A 5,819-nucleotide genomic window follows, 5' to 3' on the forward strand; every position below is an offset into this window, starting at 1 on the left:
CCCCCTTTGTCTTGGAACTTCCGGCTCAATCATGAGTCGGGCTGCATTTCTATTCCACCGTTGCTAGAGGCCTGTACTGGGCATATCTTAACAAATGGTCTGGTGGAAGGGAAAGAAACCATTTTAGCTTTAACAACTCCTATTGAAATAGGATTTTTCTTCTTAAAATTCCTCCATGGCCATTAAAAAGCCAAATTGAGATTAATTTATCTACTGTCCTGATGTTTGCATAAACACAACAAGAATGGTAACTGACTACCTTTGCTAGAATCTCATGGTTGAATCTTAATGTGCCCCGTAGGGCCAGGAAGCCACGTCACCCAGCTGCCATCAGGCCTGCCTGCAGTATCTGCTGAGTTAGGTGAATTCCTCACCTGTAGCAACTCCACCTGAGCCCACGCTCTAGGCTTTAAGCCCATCTCAGTAGCCCTCCTACTTGTTGCGGCCCAGAGTGTGTGGGGGTTCCGCAGGAACGCAGAGGCATCCCTACTGCTCCCCTTTTACTCTTACCAACCGCCAGTGATGGTAGGGCATGGGCCTGATGCTCCAGCGCCAGCCACCTTCAAGGCTTCCAAGCAGGATACCAGGCTTTCTTCGTGGCATTTTTACTGGCTTCAAGTCTTTAGAGCTCAGACAGGGCTCTTTAAAACATGATACTCCAGTCAAAGTTTTCTGTTAATAAAACTACTATTAGGAACCGGTCTTATTGAATCTATGCAAAGAAATGTATTGCCATGTTAGCATTGCCAAATTTCGGAGGAATTACATAAGAAGAAAGACATACTAATCTACTTTAAGATTTTCTGACTTTCCTTGCCAATTCTTTTTGATAAAACAGTAATTGTTGGCATTAAATTTTCTTTCTATGCATAACCATGCCTCAGACCTTCTATTTTAAACAGGCCTTTTCCAGCTTACTACCCCTGACATGGGCATGGTCACAAAGGCCTGCAAGACAGTATTACAGGCTGCCAACTGTTAACTGTCTCTCAACAGAGACCAAAACCTGATGGGCACTGTTCCTGCCCATTTGGGCACCTGTCCTCTTGGCAGCTAGCTATTCTTTACTTCTGGGGGTCACTTCACATAGTTCCCTTCCAGGACAGCCAGCACACATTCAAACCTGCAAGAGAATTAAAGGTTAATATAACATATCAATACAATGAAACATGATATTGGCATCATGGCTGCTTCAGGCAGCCACATCCTACTAAAGTCTATTTTTGGCCTTTCTATAAATTGTCCCTGTCTCTTTGGAGCCATGTCCATGAAGATGCAGGCATCATCTAAGTCTATTGTGGGGGCTCCTGGCGACAGGAGTGATCGCGAGTCATGTTACCAGCATCAGGCAGGTGGAGCACGCCGTAGCTTGAGCTTGAGCAGGTTGCGTTGATCTCGATCGACACTCCATTTGGTGATGAAGTCTTTTTGGATCGCGGATGGGTCCGCTGACCGGACGTGGGTGTGATGGACCCAGGTCGCACGTGTAGGGCTGCCAGGGCCTCGTCAGGCTCAGGACTTTCTGGCAGAAGGCTGAGGCTTCGGGGCTGGCTCCCGGTCGGCGTAGCACACAGATGGGCACCAGACTGCAGATGAGCGTGAGCACCAGCAGGAGCACCAGGGTCCCCAACTTCACCTCCAGGCCCACAGGCAGTGGGGGAGCCGAGGCTACTGCCTCTGGGCGCCACACCAGGAGCTCTGGTTCTCCCCAGGGCCCCATGGTGGCCAGCTGCTCCAGTGACTTTCAGACCTCGAGAGGGTCTCACTTCATGGCCTCCACCAGGTTCCATGGTTTGTTTCTACCAGTTCCCTTTGTGGCAGAGCAGCAACCAGGCCTCTTTCAAGGGAGTGCGCTAGGAGGGGGTATCAGCCCCTCCTTTGCTAGCTGCAATAGGTATCAAACCCTTTCAGTACATTAGACCAGCTTCATTCCCGCCTATCTTTATAGATTCCAAGGTCCATTGTCTTCCTTAATCAGTACTGGCCTGTATTATCTAATTTAGCACAGGCAGGGGGGAGGGCCCATTAAATCTTTGCCTTGAGGAACTGTGAGCTCCATCCTTAAATGTCCCAATCAGACTAGAAAAGCCACAAATACCTTTTAAGTTTACCCTAGAATTTCAAAAATCCCAACCCAGCACAGAATATCACATAGCAAATCAAAGTTCCCAGCAAACAAACAGAGATGTTTACTAGTTAGGCGGGCCGATTCTACCTCTGGCAGAGAGCAAGCGCCCTTGGGGAAAGATCCCAGCGGCCGCTCAGGGTGCTTTGCTATCGGTCAGAGCACTCAGCCTTAAGAAATCAAGCGTGTGCCTTTTTTTTCTTCTCAGACTTTCATATGTATACAAATATTAAATAAATATTTACACTTACATTCTTTCAGTGAACAAGTCCTTGACCTATGTCTTATCCAGATAGAAACGGCACTCATCACAAACAAATAAACAAACAAATTCAAAACCAAAACCCAAGAAAACCAAGGCCAGAAGTACCCTCTGACCTTTCAGGGGTACCAAGGAAGGAGAAGTTAGGCCACGTCCAGTCCTTCTCACAATCCACCAGTGACAAGTCCCAGCTCACTGGCCTATCACTTATTTAACATTTTATTTTATTTTTCCATCACACCAAAGCCATGCTTTCCAGTTAGAACTCTTGGCCTTAATTTTTAGGTGTCATGTAAATAATGAACATTTCTCGGATTAGTACACAGAAATTTCACTAGTTATACATATTTAAGCAATAAGGACAGATCAATTTACAGAGACCAGTTTCTACCTGAAATAATTGTACTTTAGAAATTGGATTACTGCTATCAGTTCCCTTTAAAGACTTTGCCATAACCTTTAATTGTCTCTAGTTTAAGGAAAGCAGGGTTTTCTAGATTTAAGAGATTAGCTTAAAAATAAATTTACGAAGCAAACACATTTCCTGCTCTATCCACATTTCTGTAGCAAAACTTCGCCTTCAAACTCCACCCCTGACTAAATCAGAGGGAGGGGCCTTTGCTGTTCCAAGATGGCGGCCCCCAGGGGAGCGGCAGGCCATGCGGCCAACATGGCGGCTGCCAAGTCACGCAGCTCAACATTGTGGCTGTCTAAACTGTTCTCTGACAGAAAAGATGATTTTTTTATTCTCACAATAAACAAGGGAAGAGCAAACCAAAATCCCTAAAAGATAGATGGCCAACATTATATTGTAGACAAACAGAAATTTCATTAACTGTTTATACCTTTTATAATTATCTTAAAGAATATTAATTAAATTTAAACTGGTTTTTGTATTAAAAATTCAGTTGAGATCTTAAAATTAATCCCCTTTTTTAATCAGACCAATGGGTAACATATTTTGACAACAACAAGTTATATATTAGATATTAATTTCTTCCGATTCAATTTGCACTTTAAACCTTCAGAGCCCACAAGTCAAATATTAGCAGTTCTTTGACTAATTATATTTTTATATTTTTAAGAATAAACTTCAGAATCCAATAGTTAACTTTAAACCATGCTTTTTTCTCTGCCTGGGGAAACTGAGAATCGAATTCTGTTCTTTAGATTCTTCATGAGGCAAATTAGAGTAAACTACTTTTTTTACTTCCAATGGGCTCTGGAAAACCACATTTGAGCCCTGCAAACAGATTCTGGCCTACCTGGTCTTTTCAGATGTAAATTGACCACATTCAACTTCCTGGTGGTACTTGCCTCAGGGCGGGAAATTTCAAAAGAGCTATTTTAAACCAGCCTGCATTTCTTTGTTAGGTTCATCTCCGCCACTTTTTAAGGCCAAAACAGTCTCGGGTTTTTATTCTGTACACAGCAAAAGGTCAGGTTCAGCTCAAAACTATGCGCACTCGTTTTTAAACTGGTCTTTTCCCTTTACACGTGCACAGAAATCCCGGATGCATTTTAAAACTTTTCAATTACAAGAAGGACTTTAAAATCAATATCTTTACATTTAAGGATACATTTAACTTCTATCATCTAGCTGGGGGGATCTCCACGGGAGGCGGGAAGAGCCCGGCTCGCATCCAGAGCCGCCGCCGCGGGGGACCTTTCCCAGACCTTCCCCGGGACCCGACGCTGCCGGGGGCCTTGCTGCTCCGGCCTCCCGCAAGCGACTCGCCGGCCTTGCCCCCCCGCGCTCCGCCCAGCTCCACTCGCTCGCCACAAGCCCGGGGGCCAACGCCAGCCCGCCGCCGCTGCCACCCCCGCCAAACCGCCTGGGCCCGCGGCGCGGACGGGCTCCGGGGCGAGAGCTGCGCTTGCCATGCGCTGCGCTCCTGCACACCCCTGCTCACCTTCCCTGCCCGGGAGGCCCGCGGGCGGGTGGCGGGCAAGGAGCGAGCGGCGAGAGGCAACCCCTCCCCTGCCTCTACACTCACATGCTTTCACCAGACATTCATTCAGAGTTTAACAACTTCCCAACTCCTGAGGGAGCTCTAAAGCCTCCCCCAATCTCCTTGAAATGATCAATCACAATACCCAAAGGAGCAGTCTGAGTCTATTCCATAACGTCCATCCAGTAAGTTCACAGAAAGAAACATATAAACACAGAAAACTAAATGGGCCCGAAAATACAGCCTTCCAACTCCATGGAAGCAACTAGACGATGGCATTATGCCAAACCGGCGGGTGCGACCCACCTCGTCTCAGATTGGGGTTTCTACAGACCTTCCGACTCGGCGGAAGCAAAATTACACCCCTACAGATGGAGGGTCGAGGCGTCCCCCGACTCCTCCCGCCCTTTGATCCCCATGTGCGTCCATGATCAATGTGGGCGAATACAGATTTCAGAAGTGAGCTCACACAGCACAGAAACAAACAGATACAAACATAAACGACACATACCGCGGTCAGCCAAGTCCTCCGAGCTGGGAGTCCCTGAATGGGGTTTGAGGATCCCGGACGAGCCCCCAAATGTTATGCCCAGATTCCAAGATCCCCAAAGTACCACACTGGGAGCCAGTTCGATGCAAAAGCAGAAGGTCCTTTTATTGGGGGCGCCAACCCGACTCTGCTCCCGGCCGGCCCACCGACCAGAACAGAGTGCCCTCGCGTGGGAAAAAACCGGGTTTTAATAGGGGGGTGGAGCGAGGGGATTGTGGGCCGTGCCGATTGGCCAGGCGCAAGCCGGGTCTTGTTACACAGGATGTGGTCATATCTACGGCGCGCACTTCCCTTGATTGTCATTGGTTAGTTTAAAATCCCGGGCGTGGCCAGCAGGGGCCTGGGCTTCCGGGAAGAAGGCCGCACGTGGCCCCAACATGGAGGATACAGGCAAGATGGAGGGGAGGGCATAGCCCTCGCCCTTTCATATGGTAGGGTACAGAGTGTTATGCCCAGATTTCAAGATTCCCAAGAAACCACCAGGGAGCCAGCCATGTCCGATGCAAAAGCATAAGAGTCTTTATTTGAGCTAGCTCGAGCTCCCCTACCCTCCTTACTGACGCAGCAGCAAGTGGCAGAGAGAGGCCTAGCCCGGTGTGAAGAGGAGTTAGGCCAGGCGTGAGTCGGCGTCTCACCACACAGGATGCGGTCATAGTGATGGCGCGCACCTCCCCCGACCATCACCGGTCAGTCCAGAGAAATCCTGGGTGTGGCTAGCAGAGGCCTCCTCCGGGAAGAAGCCCCCGTTGAGCACATGGCCCTGCCCAAAAGTGGAGGACCCAGGGCAAGATGGAGGGCGCAGTCCCCGCCTCCCCACCGAGAACGCAGGGAAGGGCGGGGGCGCGCGTCCGCAGGTCCGAGATCTCACCCTTCCACTGAACACGGAGGAAGTCCTCGCCGTCCCCGGCGGGGGAGTCGTTCTGTGTTGGC

Source organism: Myotis lucifugus, unplaced genomic scaffold (assembly GCF_000147115.1).
Source record: "Myotis lucifugus unplaced genomic scaffold, Myoluc2.0 scaffold_19, whole genome shotgun sequence".
NCBI lineage: Eukaryota > Metazoa > Chordata > Mammalia > Chiroptera > Vespertilionidae > Myotis > Myotis lucifugus.